General features: G+C 37.0%; 1 protein-coding gene across 2 annotated transcripts in view; it reads left to right on the top strand.

Moving 5' to 3' along the window:
• Positions 1-15757, top strand: part of GBE1 (1,4-alpha-glucan branching enzyme 1) — a 167245-nt gene that overhangs the window by 74777 nt on the left and 76711 nt on the right. The window lies entirely within an intron of this gene.

Raw genomic sequence — 15757 nt, 5'->3', positions numbered from 1 at the left:
TAGGCAGTTCTAGGGAGCCAGCCTGGGCGCATTTAATTAACTAGTGTAAATATAGTGCATTAAAACACATGTTAGTGCTAGTTGATGATTAACGTTTAATATTATTTACACTGTATTCTCTGAGGTATTGGAGGTGAGGGGGTGTCGTGGTTTAACCCTGGCTGGCAACCAAACCACACAGCCACTTGCTCGCTCACCCTGCAGCTGAAACATGGATGGGGGTTTATCTTGTATGCTAAATATTTCAGTAGCTTAAATGAATAAACAGACACAGGCAGCCAGTTAATTTCAGTCTCTCCCAATTTTCCCATGTTTGTTCGTTCCTTGAACCACCTTGATTCCTTCCTTTCCTTATCTTTGACTCTTCCCCTAAGCATCACACAACGTTTTTGTGCAACCCCACAATCTCCTTAAACCACTTTTTAAGCAATTCTATACAGTGTCGCTCAGCTCTTATTATTGTGATAAATTTGCCTTTCCCCTGCTCCTTGAGATGTATGATAACCTTTTTTTGCCTGTCTTATCAATTAAAGTTCAGTTTTAACCGTTTCAGGGTCACGCTTGAGTGGTCCCTTCGGTGGCTTGTCACTCAGCAACTGTAGAGTTCTGGTCTGTTGTTACCTGTTAGGTTTTGTGTGTTGCAAGTTCAGTTTACTGTATTTTCCCTTGGTTTTTTCCCTCACTTGCATTGAATTGCCATTAACTGGATATGCTTATGTTGCAGATGTCCTTAAACCTTGGTTCACAATGATGTATGTTCAGTTTGTTGCCAAAAAAGATTTTTCTTCTTGTACTCATTAGGCTATACTCTTGAGCTGACAGTTTCATGATTTATAGGGGTTGTAACTGTTTAAGGTGGTCACTGTCTCAGAGGTAATGTTACATAGCATAGGTGAAGTGTTTAATGGAAACTCTTGCACAGTACCTCACAATTTCAATTAAACCAAGTGGTAAGTGTAATAAGTGACTTACACACTATGTTACTTAATAGGATGAGCTGTTTATTATTATTTGGGAAAATTTAACTGATTAATTCAGGGGGCCTTTTTGAATTGTGATTAATTATTATAAAAATAGTATGTCTAATAATAATTTCCTGTTTGAGTTTCTTCCTGTTGATCTTTAAACCAATACCCAAACACTATTTCAGATAATCTCAAAGATTTAATGTCAATACAATGTTATTTTGCACTTTATTTCATTTTATCCTTATGTATAATCAACAAGTGTGTGGTACCGACTTCTCCCGTGAGAAAATAAATTGAATGCAATTATGGACCTTTCTCTGTTCCAAGCAGAGGCAGCTTCTTCCTATTGGAAAAGAAAGTGATGCTGGTATTGAGTGTTTTGGAAGAATCTGTAAACGAAAGAAACAAAAAGCTGCTTTCTAGATACCACTTAGCAATGTTAAGCTTTTATTCAGAACTGAAGCATTTTCTACATGGGTCCATTCAGTCTGTGGAATGTGCCTGTACTTTTTGGGAGGGACACTGCTGCAGTTATTTTCATCCTATTTGATTTGAATAGATGCCAGACTGAACACTGGAAAGGAGGAGTGGAAAGAGCTGTGAAGAGGAAAGAAGAGATTAGGAAATAACAGAGACCAGAGAAATTGAATCTATGCTCTAAACTGAGTAAAAAAAAAAAAAAAAAAAAAAATGCTCTGGAACACTAAGGCTCTCTTGTGCGTTGTTGCTTATGCCCTGACCTCTAGTGAAATGCAATGTGTTTGGATTTCCTTTTCTAAACTTCTGGGGAAATGCCTCTTCCCTTTCAAGCACAGGAGGCTATGCAGTGAACTGGTTTTGGTCATTTAGGGCTTCTTTAGTCCTAATATCTGAAACACTAAATATTCTATGTGTGTTTATAGCCAGATTTTAAGATTTAAAGGATATAAAAACATGTTTATTTTAAGTTGCTCAGAACTGATTAAAAAATGTTTTGAATTTTTTTTCCATCTTATTTGTGGGTACAGGACCCAAACAAAATTGGGAAAGAATCAGAACAGATGTTTCATTTAAAATGTTCCTTATTTTTCCATTTAGGCTTTATTGGTGTGCCTGCTAAATTTCATACCAGCAAGTGAGCAGCTCTAGTCTGAAAGAGGGGAGTATAAAAATCTATGAGAGACTCTCAAGTTGCTTGCAGATGTCCAAAGTTTGCTGAAAATAAATGACAGCAAACACAATCTACTGAATGGTATACAGAAACGTTTGCTTTCTGAGACAAATCTCTTCAGCTCATACAGTGCTGGTACTAAATCCTGTTCCTTCTGTAGTGGGAAGAACTGTTAATTCTACAGGTACTTAAACATCAAATACAAAGAATGCTCGATTTACTTAGGAATCGAGAGAAACTAATTCTCTGCCATGAAAGAGATTAAGAAACAATTGCTTTATCAGTTTAGTCTGTTTACATTTTCTTTGAAAGCCAAGATGTAAGTAAATTTGTCTCCCGGCATTTGCAAGATTATTCAGTTGTTTGGGAAGGGGACTGTGAATACTTGCCATAACAGAAGGTGGCGAAAGATCTATATCCACACACAAAAAAGACTATATCCATGGTGTGTTTTAAATACTGTTTTTTTAATATTGTTCATGTAAGTAGAGAGTAGCTTCGAGAAAACCATCAGCAAAACTATTAAAAGGACAACCTGGATGTTGTGTCTTGCACCACAGTGCAATTTAAGAAGATGAAGACATGTTGTATTGTGGACTTTGAGACAAGACTTAAAGAGCAGTAGCATTATTTATTTTTGTTTTTCAAAATCTGTGTTTATACAAGTGTACAAACACTGAACTTTTTGGTAAATTGTAAACAGCAGGTTAAATGATGCTGTTCAAGGTGGTGTCACAGGAGAATAAAACCTCAGTTGCAGTAAAGTGAGAATTTGAAGGTAATATTCTGGCTTAATTGTAAAAAATAACTGGCTAAGTAAAAGAACATTTTCAGTTTAACTTTTTTCAAGACAAGTATTATGAATTCTGCTATAGAAAACCAGCAAAAATGGATTCACAAGTAAACTTCCACTGTCATAATTTTGGCATGTCTTCCCAGTTTTTTTCTAAAACCTGGAACTGGGCGTTTTTTTTCCTCAAATGTGTGTTTGATCAGTTTTCCTCTCACTGATCTTCATCCCCTCCTGGTTCTGTCCATGCCCATCCCCGCCCCCCCCCCCCCCCCCCCCCAGCAGCCAAACCAAACCCACAAAGCCTGAGTGAGGATTGAAACTTTCATATCTTTTGTCTTGGTTCCTATTGAAAATGTGGCTTTCCTGCCTGTAAATTCATGAAAGGGAAATGCTGTAAGGCAAAAGGGATGCCAGAAACTCTGGACCTGCAGTCTAGCTGGCACTGTCTAATTAATTTTGTGGCAAATTAAGTGCCTTGTCTCTGTTGTGATCCTTTTTAAGATAGCTCACTCGAAATACATGTAAACACCGTCCCATCTTTAATAAATATTCTGCTTGTAATTAATTTAGCACAAGGTAAGTATAACAATTTCTCCTTCCTAAAATCATATTTGAAGATTATTCAGCTGCCGAGTTCATTAGAAGTGATGCTGTAGACCCAGGAGACCAGGTGGGATCACAAGTAGATTGGTTGATTGTTTTGATTTAAATTCATTTCTCTGTACAGCAATGTGTCTAAAATACTAATCAGGCAAAACAACTTAAAAAGAATTGACAACAAGGTATTACCTAGCAAAGATAAGTTTTTGGTTGTGGGTTTGGTTTTTCTTTGTGTGGTTGTTTTTTTTTTTTTCCAAACACTACGTAATTAAAATGTGTAAGTGATGCTGCCTTTCTAGGCTTATTGAGATTAGAGAGTACTGTTTTGATTTTTAAGGCTCTGTATTCCTCTTTTCTGATTAGACTTTGTTAGTTTCTACACTTTTAAAATCCAATTCTAAGGGATAATATGCGTACTGGTACATTTCTGTGAGCCTTTAGAAATAATGGTAGAAGTAAAACTCGGCAGAGATCATGTGATGCCCTAGGTTTTGTGTTTGGTTTATGGGGTTTTTTTGTGTGTGGTGTTTTTTTGTGGGGTTTTTTTTGGTGTTTTTTTTTTTTTTTTTTAATACTGTGACCCTTTTCAGCTGAGCACTTTGCCAAAATTTTAAGTTCTTGCTCAATCTAGAAGAATTGGGTATAGAAGTCAGAGGTTGAATTACATTCTGGTTTTAATTACAGTCTGTCCTAGAATGCATCAGTACAATCAGCAAGAGATGATGTTAGTCAGAAGGTTCTGGCGCCAGCAGACATCCCTGCCATCTTTTTTCAGGCCCTGTTTTCAGTGCTTTTTTTTTTAGACTGGATTTTATGTGTCCATGCTTTGCTTCTTCTGTGAAGGCACCAAATCACAACTAGTGGGAATCCTTTGGCCTGTCCACATACAGGTGCTGTTCGTATTTGTTGACGATATTCTCTGTTTTGGGAATTAAGGCTTGTAAGTGCTGTAGAGGAAATGAAATCTACTTAAGTCATGTAATGGGAAAAATCTGTTCTTTTCTTTAGTCTTTTCTTTCTCCTTCGATTTTATGAAGTCTCAAGTGACATCCATACCAAATGTGCTTTGAAATGCTCCAGGTAGATAAGAGTTCAGAGAATAAACACTGTGTCCCACGAGCCAGTTTACATCAGGGCAATAGATGACATGCTGGTCCCCTGCTGCCTAACCAGATGTTTTCTCCAGCTTGGTCTTCTGAACTGTTGGTGGAGCAGCTGATCGTGGCTCAGTGTGCTGCTACTCTTTTTTTCAGTTCTTCTTAAAGTGGGTTATAAACTAGTGTAGTTTGAAACTGCATTTAGCCCTGCTGTCAGTGCGGCAGAAATAGGGCAGCTGTCAGGTACCAAAGCATGTGGTTTAGTTCTGGTTTAGGTGGCCTGTCCTCCAGTTTGGCCCTCCAGAGCAGTGCGGGTCACCTGAAGCTTCTCTTCCCGATCCTGTGGTCCAGCCTCTCTGCTTATCTCCGGTGCTTTCTTGCATCTGAGATGGCACTGCACACCCGTGTTTGAATGCTGAGACAGTGGCCTCTTCTGCCACCCAGTGCTTAAATCCTGCGTGGACTTCATGGTGTATTTTGTGGGGGAAAAAGGTACGCTGATGTCAATAGATAGCAATTTACTTCATCTTAGGATCTGACTCCTTAAAGACATGTTGATCTTTTGACATGTTGATCTTCTAACATCTTTAGCAGCATCTGTTAAGGTCAGCGTTTAATTTTTTTCCTTCAATAGCTGTTCTTTACCTTTCTTCTGATTGCCAACTTCCCCAATCCTTGGCTGCCACTGGTGTAAAATACATCTCTTAGATTAGTGCTTGGTTAGTAGGGCTACCTTTATGGGCTCATAATTCTCTTAACATAGCTAATAGAGACTTTTTTTTTAAGTAGCCTACAGTCAAATGAGCTCTCCTAAATATCTGTGGAAGTAAGAACTTGTTGCCTTATGTGAGAGCATCACCAATGGTTTGTGACAGTTGGTTTTCAGGAAGAAATGGATATGCTGCTACTCTACAACACTTGCACATTTAGCATTTTAAATTGACATAATTTATTTTTGTGATATATTTCTATATAAAATATAAAATTTATTTATAATTACAGAATAAACAATATTATAATTGATGCTTTGTGAAGTACAATGGTGTTAAAGATTATGGTTCCTTGCCTAATGCACTAAAGGGAAGTCAGCATATCGACATGAGTTACAAAATGCAGATACCATGGTATGTGTGTTCTTACCATCCATCTCAGAGTTGCTTTATTCATGCATTTTCTGCGAACTATTGCTTATTAGTTAACACCCACAAAGGATAGGTATGACATAAAAACTGCTAGTACACTCATAGCTTCCAATAAGACACCAGGAGAGTCCCTGCTGGCCAGGCAGGCATCAGTCAGATGGGAGAAAGGAGGCTGCTACTACTTGTAACAGTTCCTTGATGGTGCTGGGTTATCCTCTTCAGGCTCCGTATGATTTTCTTTTACAGTTTTGCACCTTTCTGTGTTTTTCCCTTTGAATCTTTGAGCTACTAACAAACCTGTCTTTGTTTGTAACTTTACCTTTCTTTGCATAGCTTGCATCGAAAGACTTTTTTGCAGCTTTCCCTCAACTAAGTAATTTCCTTAGAAGTTTAAACTATACAACTTCTGGGACACAGTTGATCCCCCAGTCGGGAGGTAGGGGAGAGGGAAATATACCAGCGGAAAGTTACAAAAGAATTAATGTGTCACACAAAAGAGCTGACTTTCTGGAGTGTAAGTGTAGTCACTGAAGTGTTTTCTGCAGATTCTGAGGATTTAGTCAGGTACAGATGACGTTCTTCCAGATGCATTTATGAAGTAGTAATGACATCCAGTGGTATGTCATGTTTGTCACAGATATGTATTCGTTGGAGAGATACCTTGGCTGTAATTCCAACTAGTTTAAGGGTAATGCCGTGATAGTTGTCAATGAGCTAGATTATCAGTCATGTGATGGATTTTTTGGTATATTATTGATTCTAGGGTAATTACAGTAAGAACAGGGATACAAATTGTGTTTCATGATGAAAAAACCTTCAGCTATGCTCATTTTAATTCATTTCCTGCCAGTCTTCCTTCACTAAATTAGTTTAAGAAAGCTCTGTATTTAGAGATCCCCATAAATGCATTGGAATTGGATTTGGTTGGCAAAGATTGTTTTTTAATGACTTTTTTAAGGAAGCACTGCTTGTGGTGTAATAGTGAGTGAAATATTTTTTTTTTTCCCCCCAGAGTTCATAAATGTAATTATTTTGATTACAGACTGACTTTTAAAAACCTGCCTGCATATGTTCCTATCATTCTGCTTCTAACAGACTGGCTTTAGAGGGTGACTGTAAAGGCACAAAAGTATTTTATAAAACTTAAACCTTAAGACTTTCCATGTATTTCAAAATCTTTGTTTGTTTGTATTTCCTTTTATTAGTAATCATTGTGTACGTTAACAAATAAGTACTTTCAAGTATGGGGACATTGCAGTTAATAAATTGCCTTTCTTGAAGGGAATGAATACCGAAGCATTGACAGAAGGGATGATACATCGGAACTTACTGCAAATATAATCAGAACATCTAAAATAATAGCACAAAAAAAGTACTATCCATGAGCTTATGATTTATGGTATATGCAGTCTAGACCTGTTGTAGAATTGCTTTATATTTTTAATTAAACATTCATCTAGAAGCTTAATTGTTTTACTACGCTGTGCTTAGATTGAGATCACATTCTGGGAGGCTTTAAATCCACAGATGCTCTGAAACAGAGCTTCACTTAAGAATATATGTAATTTTCTTTGAAGTGCCTCATGTTAACCTATAACATAGAAACCAGAGCTTTGTGTGCAGGTTCTGAAATTTAGCTGCACAAAAAGTGGTATAGTAATGAAGCAATATATTGATAAGTGAAGAAAAGGCATACTGAGAAATTGCAGTCAATTGTTCTAAATTTTGTCAGGTAGTGTATTTTGCAATATAGAGGTCACCGCTTATAGCCAATTAAATTCAATCATATCTTGAATAGACTCAGTCACTCTTTCTTGAGGTTGATTATGATATTTCAATAAAGATCTAAAATTAGACAAGATTCAACACACTGCCGAGAATCATTCTTCATCAGTCTAAATGCAATAATGATCTTGCATTTAGTAGTCCACATGTAAATTGACAGCTTTTACAGCATTCTTGGGTGATTGCTGCAGCAGGTTACGTGAGCATATCTGTCGTGAATGGAAGATTGTCTGGGAAAAATGGTGATGGTTGTATAAATTTGAGATGAGGGACAGGTCGTAAAGAAAATCTCCAAATGAAATGGAGAATGTTGACTTTCTTATAGTAGGGTTTCATCCAAAGAAGTTCTAGGCTGGAGGAAGATTAAGCATAATACTGCTCATGGCAGGGAAAGAAGATGGGATCATTAGGACTATTGTCCTTTCTTTACTTGCCTTTCTTTTTTGTTTATAATTCTAATGTATATATGTTGTATAACGTACAGATCCACTTGAAGTCCATTTTTAAAAGCTCATTGGAGAAAGTTGATAACGGGATAAAACAACTACTACATCTACAAAGTAGAAAACAACTATCAAAATGTTGTATGCATTTCTGAAAGTCAGTAGTGCATTTATGGCCAACAGATCAGAAATGATCTGCAAATAACTGTGTCAATCTGTTATATTACTTTCAGTTCTGAAAGGGCTGCCATGTTTGTGTGAGGAGTGCCATTTCATGGACTAGCATAAAGACTGAGTTCCCATCCCTAGAAGTTGATTGAAATGGAAAATGGGTGTCAACGTATCCAACAGAGCTGGGCAGCCTGCCACTTCAGGTGGTACCGCTGCTCTGTACTACCAAATTGCTTCCTAGCTGTAGCCACTGGCAGAGATCAGTTTTGGATGGGACTATGTTGGTGATTCTGTGCACAAATTGAAGGAGGATTTATATGGACTCATTCCACTTTACATGGATGTTCTCTTTAGGATTATTTAAATGCCAAAATGACTTTGATTTTGGAACTAATGTGTTACTGAGATAAATTTTATTAGACTTCATACATACAAAATTATTGGTGAAATTTTAATGAAGCTACATTAACTGGTTCAGCTGTGATCACATTGCAATAGTAATGAATGGACTGAGAGTAGCTTTTGCTGATTTTTCTTTTAGGTTCTGTTCTGGCTGATATGGTTATATTGCAATTCTGAAGAACTGAAATAGTGTATCATGTCAAATATGTCCTAATGAATAAGGAAAATGTTGTATGAAAAGCTTTATCCCTGGGAACAGAGCAAATTGTTGTAAACCAGGTTTGGAAAAAGACTTCAACTTTTTTTTTTTCTCCAAAAAAAAAAGCATATTCCACTAAACTTGCTTGGCTACCTTTTTTCCTGTGCATTTGATTTAGGCAGTTCCTTGTAAAAAGGTAGCTTCCTAGAATTCTCTGGTTCGCCATGAGATTTGCAATCAGACATCTATTTGTCCTGGTTCTTCCCTGTATCTCCTCTATGATAAGGAGGCTAATTCTTTACCCAATATTTTTATATATCTGTGGGACAGTTCCTTAAAATCTTTTAAATATTGGTATAAAATTACTTAGAAACAAAAGAAATTCATAGTTGTAGAAGTGATTTTTACAAGTTCAGATAGTTGACACAGAAGGGTTTTTTAAGTTATTCTACTACAATTAATGAGTTTGGTTGGGAGTGAGGAAAGTGTACAAGTAATACTCTGTAGACTTCTTGATTTCTTCAATCTAATTATTATGCAGCAAGTCCTGTCAAATGTAGTTATAGGTATAGATACATATGAACAAATAAACACAAGAATGAAAATGTACATACATATAAGAAGTCACTGCTATGTGCTCTACTGCTTGTCTTCTGTAGGAGAAAAGTTATTCTGGTTGAGACAGTCTCATCTGTTCAAACAAAGAGTTGAGAGTGGAGTTCTCTGGATAACTACTAAGTGGAAGTGTGGGGGGGTTGTATATATAAGATATTTAGGCATTGTGGAAGGCTGTTGAAGAGAGTGTATATATCAGAGGGCTCCACCATGAAAGGGGGAATGCCCTTGGCTTTCTTTATTCTTATTCTGTCTTTATTATCTTTTCCTTTAATATATGTAATGAAAGTAAAGTAATGACTGTTGTCATTTTCCCAATTAAATAAGCACATTAGAGAACCCCTTCTTGGCTGGAGGGATTTATGTAAGCACCGTAGAATTTGTCACCTCATGATGTTGAGTAAAGCCGTATTCCTTTCACCCTGTCACAATGCGCGTCCTGCACAGCTAGACACTGGGGCTTGTATTTTCAACCCACAAAGCTTCAGAGATTGACATTATCATTTACCATTTCCTTCAGTGTTTTACAGTGATCAGCTTTCCCCCCCTTCTGTTATTCAGTAACGTTTTATTAACACTGTAGCATGCCTTTAATTTGGGGGTGAGGTTTTAGAACACATTTTAGCACAGGCTTAGTAGCAGTAGTATACCTAAGTATAAAAGAAATATAAAGAAAATAATAATAAAAAACTAAAAAGAAATATAAAAGTCACCAAGAAATTTGTGTGTTTTGAGGAAAGAATCCATTCATTATTAGGCTATAATTGGAAATAAAATTATGCCTATGAGGACTATTCAGTTGGGACATTTGTTTTGGTCAGTGTTACATTTCCATACCCTGACATTTTGCAAGCAAGTGGAGACAGTGCTAAATTCCCCCTTGGCTTCCCTTCCCTTCCCTCCCCTCCTTTCTCTCATGAAGGAAAAAAAAAAAAAAAAAGGGAAAAACAATTAAGTTTTTGTTTCATTTATGATGACACCACATTAGTCAGAATGGTAAATAATTAGAATAATAAATAACAAGTAGAAATGTTCACGCCAAGGACATTTTTACAAATACTTCATTGCTTCATGTACCAAGGTTGTCTAAAATAATGACTATTTTTGCAGATCTAAAAGTAGTTGCAGCTACAAGCCAAAACCACTTCTTATTCTGAATTATGTAATTTAGAATTGATGAGTTTCTTTTTAAATTTATTTCGTTTGAAATGGTTTAAGCTTAGACTTTCAGAAACAAGTACTTAAAGCTGGTGTTTAAGGAAATGAATAGCATTAGTTTTCAAATTGCTAAACATACAGTTGGTCTTGCAGACAACAAAGATAGGTGAAATTGTTGAAATTTAGCTCGATGTTGAATTGCCTACATACTTTCTATGTTCTTAGAACTGGTGAATCTGAGTAATCAGTCAGCCAAACAGTGGAGAAAAATAAAATTCAGTGATTTTTCTCCCCTTGTCTTCTGGTTTGAGTGGTTTTATTGCATATTAATCCAGATTTTTAGGCTTTTTTCACTGTGGCATCTCTGTGGGTGGATAAGGACTTGGGGACAGTACTGGTGGGTGAAAAATTAGACATGAACTGGCAATGTGTGCTTGCAGCCCAGAAAGCCAGTGACACCCCAGGTTGCATAAAAGGAAGCATGGCCAGTAGGTTGAGGGAGATGATTCCACCCACCTACTCTGCTCTCACAAGGCCCTGCCTGGAGTACTGCATGCAGTTCTGGGGCCCTCAGCACAAGACAGATGTGAACATATTGGATTGGGCCCAGAAGAGGGCTACAAAGATGATCAGAGGGCTAGACTACCTCTCCTGTGAAGAAAGGCTGAAAGAGTTGGGATTGTTTAGCCTTGAGAAGAGGAGGCTCGGGGGAGACCTTACCATGGCCCTTCAGAACTTAAAGGGGGCTTTTAAGGAAGACAGACATTTTACCAACGCCTGTGGTGGCTGGAGAAGGGGCAACCTTCTTAAACTGTAAGAAGGTAGATTTAAATTGGACATAAGGAGGAAACTTTCTATGATAGATTTGGCGAGACGCTGGAACAGGTTTCCCAGATAAGTTGTGGATGCTCCATCCCTGGAAATGTTCAAGATCAGGTTGGATGGGGCTTTGAGCGACCTGGTCTAGCTGAAGATGACCCTGCCTGTTGGCAGGGGGGTTGGACTAGATGGTCTTTAAGGTCCCTTCCAACCCAAACCATTCTGTGGTTAATACACAAGTTCTAGTGCACTAATCGGACATCTTTCAGCAATGTAAGTTAATTTTAAAGTGATCAAAAGATACTGTTGCATTGCCTTGTGACTTTCCAATTCTGTGTTGACTTGAAAATGTAGATACAGTACTCAAAGATTTTTGAGGTGTGGAGGAGTGTTTTGTTTTTAAAAAGTTTTCCAAATAAGCTGTAAATAGTGGTTTATGCTTTTTGTAATTTATATCTAATTTAAGGACACTGATTATCCTAAATCTGAATATCTTCAAGATATTATTTGGGATTTCCATTGTCACAATTTAATATCAGAGGATTAGTGCGAGTACAGCTGAATACATTTTTGAACAGTATCTTTCCCATGTCTTTGGTGGAACTTAAAATTTGGTGGCTATAGAAAGAGTGGGTATGTTAAAACATATGTTCAGATCGCAAAAGGTTTTAAAACAGGTGCTTAATTCTTTAAAAAGAGAATCATAGATAAAGTATAGCTGTGAGTCAATAAAAAAATTGTTGTAGCTATTTTTGCCAGAGACAATTCAAATAATATCTTGCTACATATTATATACTAAAGTTACTGTAACAATGTTATAAATGTGCTTATTGTTCTTGTATTAATCTTCATGAAGTGCAAATTATGTAGCTGAAATGATAGTTTCTAGTAAGAAATCAAGATAAATCCTGTCTTTGAATACAAACCCATTTTTCCGTTCTCTTACGTGGAAAAGTATTTATGAAGCATGCAGAAAGCAGTACATTTGCAAGCTCTCAATTCTATTGGCACAGCTTAAGATGAGCTGATATCTTTCTTTAATTACATTCCTGAAGCATTTAAATAGTGCAGCAAATTGAGAAATACTGCTGTGCACTTAAGAGCGGATTCGTATTTAATAGGAACCCTCTACTTCTGATCTTGTGTGCTGTTTTGTGCAAATGCAACAGCTTTGCATTTTGTGCTTGCTGAAAGATAATAGGGGCTGATGCACGTGTAAGTGTTTTGCCAGATGGCTGCTTACCTCCACAGTCATTTCCTGAATCTCCTGCTAGGGATGGAATGGGACAGTCTTCAGGCTCACAGAGCCTTCCACTGGAACTCTTCTTTTTCTTTGAAGGTTTCGTTGTACAAACTTTTCTGCCCTTTATGCCAAAGTCTGTCATGCAACTGAGCAGTCTTGTCCCATGGCGCTGGAAAGAACATTTTGGACTATATCCAGAACAATTGTTTATGCTGAGGATAAAATCTACAGGTTTTAGAGGAAGTAATCTGAGCTTTCTGTTAGCTAATATTAGTTTGGAGAGTGAACTTCCCTTACCTCCTGCTTCCCCCAGGGAGGAAGTCTGTAAATTACCATTCAGGACTTGGAGTCAGTATCTTAGAAGCCTCCTGTAATGTCTGTATTTTAATGACAATTGATAATTAACACTTTGACCTGTCTTAAGATTTTCTCGTTCTTTTACAGATTTAGCATTGCTACCAGCTGTCCAGTTGGGAGGAAGGGCAGGGTAGACCTTTGGTCAGCAAAATACAGACAGGCAACTGATACTTCAGGGGTCCAATATGCCAATGTCTGAGAGACTAAAGTGAAAAGGATATTCAGATAGTATTTTCTTCTAAGTAGGTCTCCTGGGATGGTAAAATGCAAGTGACCCCCTTTTCAGGCTTCTGTATGTAATGATAATTATTCCTTATGAGACTGGGTTTGCTATGTTAACGTAAGAAGTAGCTGACACAGTTCATTGCTTGAGGATTAATGTTTTGATTTTTGATTTTCAAGGTAATTACCTGTTTTCAAAAAAGTAATCTGTAATAGCATATGAACACTGAATGGCAGATTGATACGGTTTTGTTACTGTATTCGTGGTATATATGAATTGAGTCTTTGTGTTACCATTGTAGCGACTATAGTTCACTGTCATCTGCATACAGAAAAGACTTCTCAATCATCAATGCAATTAATCTTTGGAAAACTAGATATTTGGTGATATATTTATATTAATATTGAATTTTTTTCAAGGGCAGAGCTCTGGTGATCTGGCTTCACTTCAATGCTTTTGTTTAGGCGTTTTGGTCTCTTCTATGAAGAAATTTATGTCTTTGCTTCTTAAACTCCTGTTGCTATTCATCGTCATTAGTAACACCAAAACTTCCACCTGAATTCAAATGAAAACAGTCTGTATTTTCATTTGGAAATGGCATAATACCAATACTTTAAATATTTTGTGTGTGCCTGCGTGTTTGTTTTCAGGCTGGCATTCTTACACATCATGTTTACCACCGGCAAAGAGAGGGGCTGGTACTTTGTCAGCTCTAACTTTGGTTTCTGCGTGTTTGAAGGAGGCAGCATGCTCAAAATCTTACCTTGGCTTGGGTGGAGGTCGCAGCAGCATTTCTCAGCTGTGGTTAAACTGCATGATTGCAGGAGACAGCCATGCTTCTGCTTACTACTTCAGGCAGAAGGCTGGGAGCAGGTGGTCAGGTAGGAAATGCTGAGGGGAGGGTGGTGAACCAGATGCTGTCCTCAGTGTCCCCTTGAAGTCAGTTGTGGGAGTGTTGGTTTGGGAACCAGTACTTTAAAGTAATAAATGAGATTAGGTTTATAAAAAACATTGTTTCATACATTAAATAAGATGGTTTTGAGTAATTAGAGCTTAAAAATATTAACAATTTGCCACGTTTGGTATTTTGTTACTGGTAATGGTATGAATTGAGTATAGTTTTGCCTTTCTGTTTAGGGAATATAGAAAGTCAAGGATGATTGTTTTCTATTTTTATACGTGTGTATAATAGCATAGTATTTCAGGGGAGAAAAACACCTCACAACAAAGAAGTTAAATCTCTCTGGACATTTGATTCTTCACAAGTCCCTTTTTTACCTCTGGTGCTGTTTTCTGAACTATGGTTCCAGCTGTATCCTGCTGTTCAGGGTAACGGTCTCTTTAAGATTGTGAGTCACCTGATATGTAATAGTTTGTTGGCTATTCCTACACTACATTTAGATTTAATTTGAAAGCGATCCCAGTGCTGAACAGTAAAATACTTCAAAATGTTTTGAAATCTTTGTTCAATTCTGGAAGTTGTGAGTTGCATTAAACTGTGTGCAAAATCCTGATGGTACATTTGAAAAGTTGTGATTTAGTTGCAAGTTGCAGAAGAACAGGTTTTGTTGGTTAATATGCTGGGTTGATTATGTGACTAAAGAAATGTAGTATTCGCTAAGAAGTTTATTTTGGATGAAAATAATCTTAAGTGTTCTTAAATATTTTTATTAGTGTATAATTTACTTGGTTAGAACATGAGTGGTACTGTCCTAATTTTATCCAAATTGTAGCTGGAATCTATATAGGCTTTATCAGCACTCTAAAGGGTTTTTAAATTTTAAAATGTGTGTGTTGTGTGTTGTGGAGGCTCTGTTGAAACTGCAGGTAATTGTCTTCAGTACTTTTTTCTTTCCCCCCTATTTATTTTAGGAAGCACTCTGAGCAAAAACCATGAAGAATATTGAATTTCATTACAATAACTACCTATCTGTTTTGCCTCCAAGGCTGTTCTTATATTCACATTTTGCAGGACATAACTTTCACTGAGTAATACTTGAATTATTGCTTCCATTTTTATGGCAAATAACTGAATGCTTTATTTACTATTATTTAGTTTACTCTTACTGGTGTAGATAGAACTAGCTTGAAAAATTTGTCTAGGACACTGCTGCTTATTAGATATAATAAACCTATATATATATAGGTCCATAGTTCGTCTGAGGGGAAAATTTGTCTTTTTGTGCAAATGGCATTTCAGTAAAGTTGTGAATATTCATAAGTCTGTTTAATTCATTGACAAAATACAATAGAGCTAGTCTATGCAGAATCAACCTGCTGAATTAAGATGATGGATCTTTCCAAAACATTGATCAAACGTCTCAGCACTTCAAAATTAAGTCAGAGTAGTAAGTCGCTTCCTGACCATATCATCAGAATCTTGCTCCTTTCTGGGTTGAGCCCACACCCGATATTCAGCAAAGAAAGCTTGCTTTTTTTATGTGCAAATCATCTTACGTTTTCAGATACCTGTAACATTCTTGGTGTGTGCACATGTCTGTGTGTATGGTAGGAATAGCGCTTCTGATCTGGAATTGGATGAGCAGATGATCAGCGTTCAGCACTTGGAGTAGAGTTCACACAGTGCAAGGC

The sequence above is a fragment of the Falco biarmicus genome, chromosome 2 (genome assembly GCF_023638135.1).
Source record: "Falco biarmicus isolate bFalBia1 chromosome 2, bFalBia1.pri, whole genome shotgun sequence".
Classification (NCBI taxonomy): Eukaryota; Metazoa; Chordata; class Aves; order Falconiformes; family Falconidae; genus Falco; species Falco biarmicus.
The sequence above is the reverse complement of the archived record's forward strand: the minus strand, read 5'-3'. Positions and strand labels throughout refer to the sequence as shown.